This window comes from Halichoerus grypus, chromosome 8, assembly GCF_964656455.1.
Source record: "Halichoerus grypus chromosome 8, mHalGry1.hap1.1, whole genome shotgun sequence".
NCBI lineage: Eukaryota > Metazoa > Chordata > Mammalia > Carnivora > Phocidae > Halichoerus > Halichoerus grypus.
The window spans coordinates 117,958,150-117,976,107 of NC_135719.1; the positions used below are offsets into that span (position 1 = coordinate 117,958,150).

At 41.6% G+C, this 17,958-nt stretch overlaps 1 long non-coding RNA gene across 1 annotated transcript in view; it reads right to left on the reverse strand.

Annotated features, from left to right (window-relative positions):
• LOC118553214 (uncharacterized) overlaps window positions 1-17,958 on the reverse strand; it is a 253,574-nt gene that overhangs the window by 76,182 nt on the left and 159,434 nt on the right. Inside the window, exon 4 of the long non-coding RNA XR_004925889.2 lies at window positions 9,601-9,713. This is a non-coding gene — a long non-coding RNA (uncharacterized LOC118553214). The remainder of the gene's footprint in view (window positions 1-9,600; window positions 9,714-17,958) is intronic.

Genomic DNA, 17,958 nt, shown 5'->3' on the forward strand with positions numbered 1-17,958 from the left:
AAATGATAAATTATGCGAAGACAGGTGAAGAAGACATTAGAGAAATTAACAGGCAGCCAACAGGAATACGGGGAAATAGGGGCAGCTAAGTTTCTCTTAGGTAGAGCTCAGTTTTTCGGGACTTGCTTCTGGTTTTACAAGGCATTAAATTATTAAAATTAAGCTGAAGTCTCCTGAACATTCAAAATCTCACTGTGATGGTTTGGAAGCTTTTAGCGCTGACTCATGCCACCCCCTCAGAGACAAACAAGCGTAGGGACAGTGTTGGCCTGAATGGATCTCAACGGCCACTGCCCATAAAAAGAAGAACAGACAGCAGCTGAAGGGTTGCTAAACCAAGCCATTAAGTTACACTTCTTCCATTTCCCCAGTCTCTGTAAAAACTTTACAATTCATTAATTTTGTGGGATTTCAGGATCCCGAGTCTGTAATTCTTGGTTAGTGCTATCCCATCTGCTCTGGCAGAGAAGATAAGCATACATGGTTCCCAGCCACATATCAGTGCAGACTCTGGGCTCAGACCTAGAGATGCAGCTTCAACTCGGGTGTTTAACATCTGCCTGATTTATGGCCCCTTGATTTATGAAGAGAGCTGGTAAAAGCTGTTGGGGAGCATTTTGATGCCACTTGTGTTCATTTTCAGCAATAAATTGTAATGGTGTTGCAAGAGCAAATGTATCAGACAGCCAGAGTCTATTATGATGCCAGGCCAGCAGCATCCTGGGAAAACCACAATATTTTTGGGATGCAAAAAGCTATCTTCGAGTATCATTTGGGGCATATTTTTAAATACACAAAAATTAGGACTATAGGCATTCAGGTTCCCACAGCCACACTAATTGGGCCACATGATTGTCTAACCATCAGGTTGTATATGACATGGAGTATGACCGACATGTGTCAAAATTAGACCCAAAAGTGATTCAGTCATCTGCAGTGTGGAACTGTCAACCCTAATGGTCTGATTATACTCTGTGTTTGTACTATGACATTTTACATGGTTTATGCATTATCTCCTAACTTGTTAAATAGCATTACAGTAACTTATATCTTCTCCCCTTCTTTCTTTGCCCTTGGTCTTTCCTAGTTGGGAACCCTCACTTCTTTTCACCCCAAAGCTTCACACGATTCTCTCTGGGATCAGTCACTCCCCCAGCCAATCTCTCCTACAACTGATGCCGTATCCATCTTTCTAAAGCTCCACTCTATTCATATCATATTCATCCCCTTCATATTCTAATCATATCATTGTTTTGGTGCTCAAAAACCACCAATGGACTTTCATACCTTTTGAAACACACAGTCATGACACATTTCATAACTAATGGGCTATGTGGATCTGGTCTTCAGGGGGACCTTCCCCAGATCCCCAGTTGTAGTCAATTTTTGTCTTCCTCATTTGACATTAAACTCTCTGACAGCAGAGATAGTGCCAGAATATAATAGGTGCTTATTAAATATTTGCTGAATGAAAATAAATAAATAAATAAATATTTGCTGAATGACTAAATGAATGAATCCACTCATACACAGTGGCTGGCAATTTGAACTACTAAAAATTCTTCTGGAAAATAATCTGCAAATATCAATATTCATGAAAATATTCATAATCTTTCACCTTAAAATAATATTTCTGAGAACATGTTCTAAGGCAACCATTCAATGGGGAAACAATATCTACGAGGTATTGCTTATAATAATGAAATGTCAGAATGAATTTAAAGCAATAGTAAGAGAATGGCTAAGTTAATTAAGGTAAATCCATTCAAATGAATATTATAAAGTCAATAAAAATTATTATGACAACTTGTTAGCGATATGGAACATTCTGTGTTCTATTTCTTTTTAAGAAGTATTGTAAATTAAAACTGTATCTAGTTTTATCCACTTACCTAGATAGGATGGTAAACAAAATACTTAGAAGTAAAAATGGTGATATTATAGAAAAAAACTTTCTTTTATTTGGATTTCAGTTAGTGTTATTGTGCAAGTAAAGAGATCATCTTCCTGCCTAATAAATGAATACTTCCATGGCTCCCTAGCCCACAGAATAAAATCCAGACCCAGTCTACCATTCCAGATATTGAACAGCCTCTTTGTTTGTTTGTTTAGAACAGTCTTTTTTAAATCTATATTTCTAGGCTTATTTCTTTTATATATATATATATCTTATATATATATATATATATATATATATATATATATATATATATATATATAAAGCACAGATGCAGTGAAGCCCTATGTGACTACCACCCAGATTAAAGGGAGAACATTCACAACTCCCTCCTAATCTCTATCCTTACCACCCCCACAAAGGAAACTACCATCTTGACTTTATTGTAGTCATTCCTTTTGTTTCTTTATAGTTTTATCACATAAACACTATCCCTGAGAAGAATGAAGGGGGGGAAATCAGAGGGGGAGATGAACCATGAGAGACTATGGACTCTGAAAAACAAACTGAGGGTTCTAGAGGGGAGGGGGGTGGGAGGATGGGTTAGCCTGGTGATGGGTATTAAAGAGGGCACGTTCTGCATGGAGCACTGGGTGTTATGCACAAATAATGAATCATGGAACACTACATCTAAAACTAATGATGTAATGTATGGTGATTAACATTAACAATAAAAAAATTTTTTAAAAAACCCCACTATCCCTGAATATCATATTACAATTTGTTTTGAACTAACTTAAATGGTATCATATATTTAAAACTTTTGGCTTCTTTTCATTCAATATTATATTGTTTATTTATGCTATGTGTGACTATATTTTGTTCATTTTCTTGAATGTCTAGCATTCCATCACATGAATAAATAGCATTCATTTATCCATTCTACTGTTGATGAATCTTAGGGTTCTTTGCAATTTGAGGCTATCATGAATAATGCTTGTACACATTTCTTGGTACTCAAGTGTATATATTTCTGCTGGATGTACATATAGGAGTGGAACTGATGGATCATAAGGTCTGTGTATTTTTAACATAAGTACATAATGTTCAATTTTCTAAAGTGTTTGTGCCAATTTCCATTCCCACCAGCAATGTATAAGAATTTGGTTGGCTCCGTATCCTTCCCAAAACTTAATATTATCGGTCTTAGGTTTTAGTCTGTTCTAGTTAGTATGAAGTGTTATCCCATTGTGGTTTTAATGTGCATTTCCCATGACTAATTAAACTTTTTATATATTTATTATTTATTCAAATATTCTCTTTTATAAAATGCCTATTCAAATCACTTGCCCATTTTTCCATTGGGTTTGTCTATTATTTTCTTTTTTTTATCCAAATCTGTAATTCTTTTTTTAAATTATGTTATGTTAATCACCATACATTACATCATTAGTTTTTGATGTACTGTTCCATGATTCATTGTTTGCATATAACACCCAGTGCTCCATGCAGAACGTGCCCTCTTTAATACCCATCACCAGGCTAACCCATCCTCCTACCCCCCTCCCCTCTAGAACCCTCAGTTTGTTTTTCAGAGTCCATAGTCTTTCATGGTTCATCTCCCCCTCTGATTCCCCCTCCCTTCATTCTTCCCCTCCTGCTATCTTCTTCTTCTTCTTCTTCTTTTCTTTTTTAACATATAATGTATTATTTGCTTCAGAGGTGCAGATCTGTGATTCAACAGTCTTGCACAAAGAACAAGTGACCCAATCAAGAAGTGGGCAGAAGACATGAACAGACATTTTTCCAAAGAAGAAATCCAAACGGTCAACAGACACATGAAAAAGTGCTCAACATCGCTCGGCATCAGGGAAATCCAAATCAAAACCTCAATGAGATATCACCTCACACCAGTCAGAATGGCTAAAATTAACAAGTCAGGAAACGACAGATGTTGGCAGGGATGCGGAGAAAGGGGAACCCTCCTACACTGTTGGTGGGAATGCAAGCTGGTGCAGCCACTCTGGAAAACAGTATGTAGGTTCTTCAAAAAGTTGAAAATAGAGCTACCATACAATCCAGCAATTGCACTACTGGGTATTTACCCCAAAGATACAAATGTAGGGATCCGAAGGGGTACGTGCACCCCGATGTTTATAGCAGCAACGTCCACAATAGCCAAACTGTGGAAAGAGCCAAGATGTCCATCGACAGATGAATGGATAAAGAAGATGTGGTATATATATATATATATATATATATATATATATATATACACAATGGTATATTATGCAGCCATCAAAAAGAATGAAATCTTGCCATTTGCAACGACGTGGAGGGAACTGGAGGGTATTATGCTGAGTGAAATAAGTCAATCAGAGAAAGACATGTATCATATGACCTCACTGATATGAGGATTTCTTAATCTCAGGAAACAAACTGAGGGTTGCTGGAGTGGTGGGGGGTGGGAGGGATGGGGTGGCTGGCTGTCTATTATTTTCTTATGGTTTTATAGAAGCTATTTATATATTCTGGATGTAAGTTCCTTGTTATATGTGTTGCAAATATCTTCACCCACTGTGTTGCTTGCCTTTTAACTCTCTTAGTGACATTTTTGATGAACAGAGATTTTTTAAATCCAATGAAGTCCAGTTTGTCACTTTTCCTTTATGAGTATATGTTTGCTGTCCTGTTTTGAGAGCCTTTCCCCATCCAGAGGCCCTATATTATCTTACAGAAGTTTTATTTTTGGCTACTGATGTTTAGAACCTACAACCTGAAATTGATTTGGAGGTAGGGTTTGTGATGGGGCTATTTCTTTTCTTTTGCCCCATTTTGCTCTTTCCCACCACTCCCAGTTCCTTCCATACAGCCTTGTCTTTCCTTCTGCACACTATGCTCTCACCTTGCTTCCCCAACTCTGCCTGCCTTTTCTATCACTAGCTGCCTAGGCTCTACCCATCCACCAAGATCTGGCCTATATGCAATCCTAGCTCCAGTGCCCAGTCCCAAGAATTAATTTCTATGCCCACTATTTCTCCCCACCACATACTCCCAAAGCATGTTTTCAGTATCTTTTATTTATCACTCAACACATTTGTATACTGAAGACATATAAAAATGATGTATCATTAATACATCTAATCAAATTTACTAAACAGTAAGTTTCCTAAGGAAGGTATCTATTTCATTTTTGAATCATCCATGAATAATAAGGACTTGATATTTCCTACTAACTGAGAGCATGGGACCTCAAACAGATTCAAGTTAATCAGGGAAAATAAAGGAATGTGATCCTTCTTTCATCAGAGCTATAGATTAAGAGGCAGACCCCTACAACTGTCTTATTTTGCCCTTAGAATGTTTTAAGAGTCCATGAAAAACCAAAAGTTCTTCAACTACAAGATTCAGCATAGCCAAGGGGATGCTTAAAACAGCAGAGTTGGTAGAAAGTGTCCAAATACTTGCTAACTGATAACTGATAAAATGTTAGAAGGTATTTTAAGAAACAGAGAACCAGTCAATTGCTTAAGATAGCCAATCTGGATTACTGAGGAGGTGAAGTGTCATTCACTTCTTTACATTTATTCAACAAGTGCTTATTTACCATGTTCTAGGCACATTTCTAGCTGTTGTGTATATAGCAATAGATAAAACAGACAAAGTCCCAGCCATCATATAGCTGGCAATCAAGTGAAGAGAACGGATGATAAACTAATGAAATACAAGCATTGATAAGTGCTATGATGAAAAGCAAGCAGGGAGAGGAATTAGAGAGGAGGGCAGAATGAGGGGGGGTCACTGTTTGACGGGGGAGCCAGAGACTTAGATGACATGGCCAAATGGCTGAAGTGAGAGAGCAGGCATGGCAGGCAGAATTTTGGTCTCCAGGGTCTCCATTCCTGGTGTCATTCTCATGAATATGTTACTATGTTGTGTTACATGGCAAAGGGAATAATAAGGTTACTAATTAGTTGACCTTAAAATAGGGAGATTATCCAGGAATATGGGGGTCAGTCTGATGCCATCACCCAAGTCCTTCAAAGCAAAAAGCAGGAGCAGAAGAGGAAGTCAGCACGATTCAAAGCGGAAGGATTCGGCACACATGGTCACTGGCTTGAAGATGGAGGGGCCTCATGAGAAGGACTGTGGGCTGCCTCTGGATGCTGAGAGGCAGAGGAATGGGGACCACAGTACCACAGCCACAAGCAGTCAAATTCTGCCACCAACCCAAATGAGCATGGAGGCAGATACTTTCCCAGAACGTCCAGCCCAGCAGCCAACACCTTGACTTCAACTTTGGGAGAGTCTGAGCAGAGAACCCAGCCCATCATGCCAGACTCCTGACCTACAGAAATGAGAGATAATGAGTGGGGTTATTTTAAGCTGCTGGATTTGTGGTGATTTGTTACTACTGCAGCAATAGAGAACTGTTACAAGGGGCCATCTACTCTCAGGGAACGACAAGGTGGTGGCCCTGAGCTGTGAGCACACTTGGCAGAGGCTAACAGTGAGTCGGCCAGTGTGGTTGGAGCAGAGTGATGCAGAGGGAGAGTGGTGGTAGATGAGGCCAAAGATACAGTGAGAGGTGGACCACAAGGGGCCTGAAGGCTCTTACATTTTCACAGGAAGCTACTGGAGGATTTTGAGCAGGAGAATGATGTAATAAGACTTGCCGTTTAAAAGGATTTTAAAAAGATAACTCTTGCTGTCACGTAGTAATGCACCACAGGAAGGCTAGTATAGATATCTCCTGTCCTAGTTGATGAGAGAGATCACGATGGCTGGGAGGTGAGAAGTTGAATACTAAATCTATTTGAAGACACAGCCGAAGGAGTGGATGTGGAGGTAAGTAAGGGTGAGATGTGGGGATGTGAGTAGGTGGTTGGATGCACAGTTCTGGAGACACGTACAAGGAACTGACAGCAGACAGATGTGATTTAAAGCCATGAGACTGGAGATTTCCTGGAGAGTGAACATAATTAGAAAAGAGGACTGCTCTCTGAGGCAGGCCATATTTAGAAATCTGGAAGAGGCAGGGCGAGCACCTGAGGTGTGAGGAAAACCAGCGAGTCGGCAGTGTCCCAGGAGCGAATGTTTCAAGAAGTGGGGGGTGACCCGTGTGACACACTGCCAGAAGGAGAGGAGAGGAGGATGGGACTGAAGCACTGGATTTGCAGCAGTGAGGTCGCCGGTGACCTTAATCAGGCTGCTTTTGTGAAGTAGTGAGGATAAAAGCCTGTTTGGGGTCATCTCAAGAGGAAATGGAAGAAGTGGGGAGAGTGAGTAGACACCTTTTTTGAAACCTTTTACAGCAAAGAGGGGCAGAAAAGTGAGGCTGTAGCGGAAGAGAAATGAAGGGTCAAGAGAGGATAACTTTTCTCTAAGCTGGGAGCTATTACAGCATGTGTTCGCTGTTGAGGGGAATGACCTAGTGGAGAATAGGGATTCCTGCAGGAGTAAAATGCCAGAAGAGGGATCCAGGCCCCGGGAGAGGAGGCGGAGAGATGAGTGCAGAGATCAGCAGGTTGGAACCTATGTTGGGAGGATGTGGATGTGTCCTATGGAAAGAAGAGTAACCACCCGTACCACGTACATGGAACTGGACAGTCAGAGAGAGGTGCCCCTTCACTGCCTCAGGGAGATCATTTTATTTCACACGCAAAGACAACTGTACCTCAAAGAAGGTAAGTAACTTGCCTCTGGTCACCTGTTGGTAGGGTCAGAGTCAGATGACAGGTCTTTGAGACCGACTTCAGAGAGTGAACCATTCACGGAAGTTTTGATCAATTGCTTTTCTCAGTCCAGGGGGTGATTCTTGCTTCGGACAACTGGAGATTACCTGGAGTAAGTCAGAACTCCATGGCAGATAGAGCCGAGAAAAATCAAGAAGAAAAAGATCTGGTTTTGTGAACAGAAGAGGTAAGACAACATATATTAACTAGGCTAGAGGTATGTAGACAAGATAGATAAAACAAGGAAGAAAAAGCAAGAAAATTCTAATAGGGACGAGATTTTGTACCTGCACATTATCTATTTGTACAAGGTTTGTGTCCAGAGCTCACCCACCATAACAAAGGCTCTTGGTCCTTGTGCTCCAAATGTCACCTGGATCACAACGCAATGATTCCAAAGCCCCCACCCAGGCTGAAACTTGGTTACCATCACCATTTTACGATGGGATGCACACGATGCCCACAGGGCAGTCTGTCAGCTTTGGAATTCCTGGCTTCTGCCTTGTTCTTTTCAGGCTCCTGTCCCTGGCTGTTCATAGCCACAACCATGCTGTGTTCCCCACCCCCCCCAAAGCTACTACTGCCCGTGTTCATCAGGATGCCCTATCAGGGTAAGGGACTGACTTCTGTGCCTGGCCTTGGGGAGCTGGTTGGTGCAGGGTCCTGTGCAGAATTGGGGAGACTGTCTCACTGCCTACCCTGGGCCACGTTCTGTTTCCAGTGCCCTCGCAGTGCTGTGGGGCCCAGAGTCTCAGTGTTTCAGAACCTTCTGTGAGCCCCTGGATGCACCCCTAGCCCAGTGTGCCACAAAGACAGCTTTTCCATTTTTGACCTCCTTTTCCATTTCTGAGTCAAGCCCAATTCAAAGGAATGAACAAGGAATGGATGCTACACCTTTTTACCACCTCTCCTTTCCTTCTCGTCACCAGCCCCCAACCCAAACCCTTCCTTTCTCACCACTTGGATCAAGGTTATCAACAGCCGGGGATGAAGTGGGGGTGCTCTGCATACCAACAACTCTGAACCCCACATCAGCCCCAACTTGCTTCTTCCATCCTCTCCCTGGCTAACCAAGGGTGGCCTGGCTGCAGGTGCCTGATCAGAGGGAGAGAATGCAGGGGGCAAGGGGAGAGGGTGGTGGTTGGTGGAGAACATCTCACATCCTCTTCAAGCTCCTTCTGTGAGGGGCCAGAGGTGTCCCTAGGTCTGTTTATATAGAACCAGTGAACAAAGAAAAACGGGTTCCAGCTGGGTTCTCTGTACCTTACAAGGGAGCAGAGTGCTGATACTAACTTCCTGTTAGGCTGTGAGGTCCTAAGGGCAAGGATTGTGTTTTTTCTCAACCTAGCAGAGTGCCCCAGACAGACAGACAGAAACGCTCGAGTAAACTATATGCCGCTTGAGGGCAATACATGTGTCTGATACTTTTGTTATTTCCAAGGGCTGCAGGAATGCTCATCTCATATTAAAAGCTCATCATATGCCTACTACTGGTCATTGAGAAGCAGCTCAGTATCAGGCCAAGAGTACAGGAGTGGGAAACAGAAGAGCCGGTTTCCGGGCCCAGCTCTGCTCTGCGATCCTGAGCAAATCCCTCCACCTCCCTGAGCCCCATTTTTCACATTTCTGAATAAGAATACCACTGGCACGTCCCGGGACTGTGTGAGATCAGGAGGAGTAGTGTACGCAGAATTCCTGACTTCACCAGACTTGAAGCACTGGACAGAGGAAAGACATTCCTACCCTGCTCTCCCCTCTCTCCCCCCACCAGGCACAAAAGCACATTGTAGAAAACCTTGGAATCGACGAGCCAGCACCTTCCAAGTAGAGGGGACAGGTCTACACTTTCAAGGCTGTTAACCCAACAACAAAGAGCAACACAGAAAAAGGAAGCCACTTCCATGCACTTTGGAAGACAGACAGGAGGGCACCTGGAAAGGAAGTCAGGAGCCCAGACAGAAAACTCACCCCCAACAGGTCACTCGGTTCCTCTGCGGAGGCCCAGAGTCAGGATTCGGCGGGCAGCAAGTGCATGGCAACAGGAGGCTTTAACAAGGAGACGTTGGCAGTTTCTACTTTTCCTGCAATCAGATAGGTTAGAAATAAAGCCTCATTTGGGGTCTCCCCAAAGTTAATGAGACTGAGCTGACAGTTCATTGACTTGCTTCGCAGAATTTATTTTACGAGTGTCTCTAATCCACATGGCTCCTCTTCGCTTTGGGACTCAACCAAGGGGAAACTCAAGAAATCCCACCAGCTTATTTATACTTACCATGTGGTCCCAGATGCAGTGTGCATTTAATCAACATAATTATTATTCCATTGTGAGAGAGAAAACGTTATGTTGGAGATGATTTTAATACACACGCATGCCCACACATACACTCATATTTGTGTGTGCGTGTTTGTGTGTCTGTCTGTCTACCTCTCTGAATGCTCAAATTATAGTTTGTGAATTTCCCACAGGTGCTGGGTCTTCCTATTCAATCTAGAATCCAGATGAATTTTACAGGGGGAAGTCTCTCCCCAGCAGAAGTCAAAATTTCTCCACTGGCACAGAAAGATCTTGAACAACTGCCCTTTTCCAAGGCGATGTCCCCAGGCAAAAGCCAGACCTCAGAGGGAACATCTGTGTCCACACTCAGGGAAAAGTGCCCTAGTCCTGGGTTTCCAGCCACAGTGAAGATTCTGATGCCTGAACACAGTGTGGGAGGTGTGGAGGATGGGCCTGTGCATAGACGACCAATGCCATCCCCTACCCTCTACCCCATTTGGGACAGAGAGCTTCAAGAATAGCTGATATTAAATTTCCTCTCAGCGCAGTGAAATGGGGACTTGGGGTCAAGTCAGGTAAATCAGAGATGATAAAAGTAAGAATTATGCACTTGGAGTTTATGGTTAAGATCCATATCCATTCCAATGGGAAAATGATTTATTACCTAAACGAACACACTTGGTTTGCTAGATTAAATCCTTTCAAAACAGTGTCTATGGAGAAAAATCAAAGTGGTTTTTTGGGGAGGAGAGAGTCTTTGGCAGCCAAGACATTGGGAATCGAGTTTGTGCCGTAATTGGCGGGCACGCAGAACTTTCTCCTCACTGCCCTTCCCTGCTGTCTCCTGGACTCCCATGAAGGAAGCTGCCTTGGCTACTGCTCTTTGGCTTCTGGGGGCAGAACTGACTTGCCCAGCTTCAGATCAGCTTTTCACCACCTCAGCTACTTCATCACCTGCCTGGGAAAGTCATCTGAAAAGGGTGTGTCCAACTAGAAAGGCAGGGTAAGCAGGATGCATGTTTACTCAGGGTCTTTGTTCATGTTATTTTGCATTAGGGGAGGCTGTCATAAGGACGTGCACCTGAGCAAGGGGGTGCCATGAAGCCCAGAAGCAGCTGCATACCAGGCCTTGGGTGACTACCGGAGCCTAATTCAGACATTCTCTCAGCTGCAGAGTCTCATTAATCCCTACTGTGAACTCCACCCTTAACACTGACAAAGGTCCTCTCTGTCTCTGCTTCTGCATCCCCAGGAGCCATGTCAGCCTCTGCTCTAGTACCTCCTAACTTGTATGCTCATGGTTATGATGTCCTCCTGGACTCTTCTCTAGCATACCTGGGTCCTATCTTCTCTCAGTGTGTTGGCCCATCTCTGCTCCTCCTACAAACTAATCAACCCTCTCTCCCTAATTCCAGTCCGGATTTCTAAGGAAGACTTACATCCTTACTTAGCCACGCCATGCAACATCATTGGCCATGTGACATCATTGGCCATGTGACATCACTGGCCAGCCTAAGGATTTCCTAATCCCTACATCAGACACCTTCTACCAGTCTAATTGGTTTAAGCTGTGGCAGTGAGGTTCCACTCCCGAGAACTCCACTACTTCCATAATTACAAAGCAGTGCACGAGAATTTCTTAGTATGAGGCTGTGGTCATGGCCGACTTTTCAAAGCTTAGCCTATTTAGAACACGCAGGATGTCAGAGAGCTGTTGTCAATTAGCTGATCATACTTTCGCATATCTCTTAGTTTGGATTCAATAAATCATTTTTTAAACCCCATTTTACAGAAGCTCGTCTTCTCCATTTTAAGAAAGAAGTTAACTACAGAGATTTGACCCACTTTCCACTTTAAAGTGGAAGATATCACTGGGCAGAACAGGGGGCTTAGATGCCTGACAGGAGTCCCCGTTCAAGGGCCTCCAACTCAGGGGGTCCAGCTTAGCAGGTTTTCAGTGTCAGTTGGGAAGCACAGCACTTCGTCCTCCATGGGGACAGACCTCTTCCCTTATAACAAAGGCTCATGTTTCTAGGACAGTTCTGAAGAAAACCCACCCAAGAAGGACTGCCTTGGCCACTCAGTTCTTCCGTCTCATCAGTCAGCAAGCAGAGCAATGACGTGGGTGTGAGGCTGTCACGTGCCTCACACAAGACACATGCCTCAAGCAAACATCCTCTGGCACCCGGATCTCAGGTGTGGGCTCAGCAGACAGGGCCATCTTGGTCCCCAGAGGCTGAGAGGTCACCTCCGTGGTGTCTGGGGCATGTGGATGGGAACTGCAGCCTCCAACCCCATGTCCCCAGCAAGGCCCACTTGAGCAGAGCATGAATAGGCCGCTGCAATCAAACAGGCTGGCAGAACGAGCGCACTTGTGCTCGGTGGTGCATCAGGAAATTGGCCTTCTTTACTTTTAACAGGTCATTTCTCCAGCAGTTTTATGATTACCAAAGACAATCAGGGCAGTTGGAAACCTGCAATATTTGTACCCTTTATGCTGTTTGGGCCTCAAGCACCAAAAACATTAAGTCAGTGCCCTAGAGGACCCCTCCCCTTGAGAAAAAATGTTTAGTAATTGAAAGGCACTCGTTAATATTTTAAAAATTCCCCAGTCAATATTCTAACAATTAACATGATTATTTACTATTTAGGGATGAGCTGAGGATATGACAACAGTCTTTCTTCTACCACCTTCTGTTTTCTATCAGGAATAAATAACAACACTCAACTATTCATAGTATCTATTAGCAGCCAGTACAATTTTAAATAATATACATAAATATCTATTTTTTTGTTGTTGCTCCATCAACTTTTAGCAGTATTTCTTGACCACCACCTACCACTCTAATAATCTTACTGTTTCTAACCTACTTCTTTTCGTAGCCATACGTCTGTTGTTATCCATATTCACTTGTACATGGTTGATGATAAGAACATTTAAATGCCATTCCATAACTGTAATTACGTCTTCCACACTTTGTTTATAGGGTGAGTCTAAAGACTAACAAGCCAATAAATAAATACTTTTGTTGTAATTACTATGTAAATATTACTCACCACAGAGTATAATTACTTTTCTTTCTCTACAGGTAAAATGTCATGACCCTTGAAGATTTGAAGAACATCATCTGAAAGATTTGAAGAACATCATCTGAAAACAGATGATTTGTCCTGACACTCAACCAATGCTCCAAATATGTCATAATATAATAAACATTGACATGTGGTCCATGACTTTGTTATAAAACTATTTTTGTCCCAAGATTTCCAATTGCCTTTTGTTTTTCTTGTTGACAGAAGACAAATAAACTGTTAAAATAGCCTCAATTTTATTTCTGCCTCTCAATGATAGTGTTGCATGGAATCCCCATTTTATCCAGATACAACCTCCACAGGCCTTCTTTCCCTGTGGATCAGCTGTTCACCAGGCCTGATGCACTTGCCCCGCTAGGACTTTCCCTTACCACGTTTTTGGGTTAGAACCACTCTTTTCTTGATTTGAATTTCCCTGATGGCTAATGATGATGAACATGTGTCTGTTAGCCATTTGTATGTCTTCTTTGGAGAAGCGTCTGTTCATGTCTTCTGCCCATTTTTTGACTTGATTATTTGTTTTTTGGGTGTTGAGTTTGAGAAGTTCTTTATAGATCTTGGATACCAGCCCTTTATCTGTAGTGTCATTTGCAAATATCTTCTCCCATTCTGTGGGTTGCCTCTTTGTTTTGTTGACTGTTTCCTTTGCTGTGCAGAAGCTTTTTATCTTGATGAAGTCCCAAAAGTTCATTTTTGCTTTTGTTTCACTAGCCTTTGGAGATGTATCTTGAAAGAAGTTGCTGTGGCCGATGTCAAAGAGGTTACTGCCTATGTTCTCCTCTAGGATTTTGATGGAGATACCACCTTACACCAGTTAGAATGGGAAAAAATTGACAAGGCAAGAAACAACAAATGTTGGAGAGGTTGTGGACAAAGGGGAACCCTCTTACGCTGTTGGTGGGAATGCAAGTTGGTATAGCCACTTTGGAAAAGTGTGGAGGTTCCTCAAAAATTTAAAAATAGAGCTACCCTATGATCCAGCAATTGCACTCCTAGGTATTTACCCCAAAGACACAGATGTAGTGAAAAGAAGGGCCATATGCACCCCAATGTTCATAGCAGCAATGTCCACAATAGCCAAACTGTGGAAAGAGCCGAGATGCCCTTCAACAGATGAATGGATAAAGAAGATGTGGTCCATATATACAATGGAATATTACTCAGCCATCAGAAAGGATGAATACCCAACTTTTACATCAACATGGATGGGACTGGAGGAGATTATGCTAAGTGAAATAAGTTAAGCAGAGAAAATCAATTATCATATGGTTTCACTTATTTGTGGAACATAAGGAATAGCATGGAGGACATTAGGAGAAGGAAGGGAAAAATGAAGGGGAGGAAATCGGAGGGAGAGACGAACCATGAGAGACTATGGACTCTGAGAAACAAACAGGGTTTTAGAGGGGAGGGGGGTGGGGGGATGGGTTAGCCTGGTGATGGGTATTAAGGAGGGCACGTACTGCACGGAGCACTGGGTGTTGTACGAAAACAATGAATCATGGAACACTACATCAAAAACTAATGATGTATTGTATGGTGACTAACATAACATAATAAAATTAAATTAAAAAAAAAAGAACCACTCTTTCCTTAATCATTGCTTTCTTTCTCCCCGTTTTTGCTAGCATGACTCCCTTATTTTGCCAAGTAGATATTTTCTGAGCCCCTGTGTATCTAAAAATGTATTTCACCCTCCCACTTGATTGACAGTTTGGCAGGATACAAAATTCTAGATCATATTAAACACAGTTCAAAATAATTTTCCCTTAGAACTTTATGGCATTGCTCCAACAACTTTCATCAGCCAATGTTGTTGATGCCGGATGATTTTTATTACAATGCAGGCTTCCTGATTTGCTAGTTTGTTTCACCCTGAAAACTTTTAATGTCTTCTCTTTATTCTGACCTTTCTGAGTTTGGTGAAATTATTCTTATGTGTGGATCTTTATCCTTTCGTACGGCTCAGCCCTTGATGAGCCCTGTCACACTGAAGACTTGTACTGGTCTTCAACTCTTAGAAATTTTCCTCACAATTAAAAAATTCTACCCTGTATTATATAGTTTAAATGCTGGAATTACTGGTCATATGTTGAATTCTGAACTGATTTTCTCTTTCGTTTTTTTCCTTCATGTTTTATGTCTACCTTTTTGTTCTATAGTTTGGAATATTGCTTTGGCTTTATTGTGAACCTTTGCTACTAATTTTTAAGATTTTTGATATAGCTTTTCTATTACAAGAGTTAATTCTTTGGCCATCCATTTATTATATCATTCATTCTATTCTTGTCTCAGATACAGTGTCTTCTCACATCTCTGTGAAGGCAGAATCAGATTTTCAGAAGTTCTCTTCTGTTTCCTGGAATAGCTCCTTCAGTGTCAGTTATAATTATTTTGATTCTTCTTTTACATACTGCTCTTCTTTCTCTGATATACTATTCACTCATATCCCACAATAAGAACCAAGGCTGGTTATGAAATAAAGGAAATTTTCAACTTTGATGTTCGTGAGCCCTGCTCCCGGGTTCCCAGGGAAGCCATTCCCTAGCATTTACCAAGGTCAAAATGACTCAGCAAAACCTCAGACCATGGGCTCTATTTCTGTCCCGAGCACACGTTGTACATATGCTTTGTTAAAAATAATAATAATAATAACCAGAAAGGAGTACTCCAAAGATAAGACAAAGAAAAAAAAAAAAACCTGCTTGGTTCCCATGAGATTAAAGTCATACAGCCTTGCACATACCAAAAACATAAGATAAAGTCTGTAACTTTCTGGAATGTCCTTCGTCATGGTCATTTGTAACTCTTTATGTAAAAAACAAAACAAAACAAAAACAAAACAAAACAACTGCACCAAAAGCTCCTTCCCTCAAGCACTCTCTTTATGAAGATTGTGTATCCCGGGCAGCTGTCCTAACTTGAACTCAAATAAACTCTTTTCTTTTTCCTCTAAAATTTTTTAAAAGGTTTGTTCATTTTGCACGTCAACACTGGCATGGTTTCTTTCTGCTACTTTATAGGACTGTATGATGATTTTCCCAACGGACCTCTGTCCTGAAATATAGGCTGATTGTAACTGTTGTGTATCTGGGTAGGATATATTTAACGGAAGGCTTTTCTTTAGGGCGATCAGTGATGAATAAGCTACCCAAATTCCAGAAGAAAAAAATGCTTTATTCTGGGGTAGTAATAATCTCCAAGTGTCTTAGCTCTCTATAGATTGCTTGTTCTCTTGATTTAGAGAAAGAAAACAGTTTTCAGTTTTGGATTGCTTTGCTTTTTGTTTATGGTTTTTGTTTATTTGTTTTTAGTCTTGGTGAAAATCCAAAGTACTAATTATTCTATAAAGGGAGGCCAAAGAGAAGGTGAGTAGAGGGCTGACTTCTGCAGCTCTCATCTTCAATCAGTCCTTCTCCCTATAGCTCCCTCTCACCATTGCCCTCCTTACCTATTGACTCAGAGTCCAGAACCTCTTAAAGGTTTCACAGGTAAGATCAACTTCCACTTCTCCTCAAGTCCCACTGTGGCTTCCTCTGCTTCACTCACTAATCAACACATTCCAATTTTCCCTCTTCTGAAAATTTCTTAATATCATTTATTCACCAGTGGTCTCTCCAAACTCTGTGCCGTTATAAGCTTATTCCTCTCTCTGTTTCTCTAAGTCCTGAATTTCAACTGAGTGTCAGGGAATAAGGGGAGTCCATGAGTGAGTAGTTTTCACATCTTCAATTAGAAGCCTCCAAACCTTGTTTGGGGGTGTTTAGACAAGAGGAGAGTAGTATTTCCCCTCCCCCCTCCCCCAGGGCTAGAGCAGGGACATCAATGTTTGTTGCCTGGGGAGGACAGTTGTGCCCAACAGAGTGGCTCTTCATAAGATTCATGAGCCACAAAGGCTGTGTGGCAGGAGGGCAAAGAGGAGAGAGCAGAAGACCTTGAGAGCATGGTGAGTCAACTGTCCGGATCAGACAACTGTGAGTCCGTGAGTCAGCTGTTGGTGGAACTCTGATAAGTAACTGATAAGTAACTGGGAGTCTCTTTAAAAAAGGGTAGAAAAGAGGGAGTTAATTTCTAAAACTGGGCAAACAGAAGCTCATTTCAACATATGCTGGGGATAAGAAAAAAAGTGTAACCTTATATTGTAATCTGGGTTGCTCTTTATAAGCTTGCTTCCATAAAAGTGTTAGTAAAGTTCAAGTGAAGATCAATCTTTAGAATATAGAAGGTCACCTCCAGGGACAAATTTTTGTTTGGTACAAGTAATTTTCCTCTTATATAATGCCTGATCCAAGGTGAGGGTAGGATGGTGTGGAGGAAACCAATATTTATTAAGATCCTACTACACGTTATGAATATTGTATATCTTATTTCATTCAATACTCAAAAGAACTCCATGAGATTCATTCAGTCCTTGAATTGGTTAAATTTAATGAGCAGGCTATATATACCAATAACTGTGCTAGCATGGGGAGTACAATGGTGTATGAAAACCATCGTATCCTTGTACACCACCACTGGCTCACTGTGTTTACAGTCTAGTGGAGGAGACAGACTTAATTAAATAATCACTTATTTATAAGTGTAAAATTATAAAACAAGTTCTATAAAGTACTATATGATGCCCATCAGAATGCACAAATAAGAAACCTGACCTTTAATGAGGGAAGGACCAAGGAAGGCATTTCTAAGAAAACGACATTTGATCTGAAATCTAAAAAAAATAATGATAGTTAACCAGTTGAAAAGGAGAAAGAGGGTATTCCGAGTAGAATACAATATGTGCAAAGGCCCTGGGGTGGAGAGAGCATGGCATTTTTAGATGTGTGAAAGAAGCACCATTTGGCAACCACCATAGTCATAATTATTTCAGGCAGGAATCATCACTAGATTCTAATATTAGAAAATGAAAGTTTGATAAGGAACAGGATTCTACATAGTCTCAAAGTAGCTCTCATAAG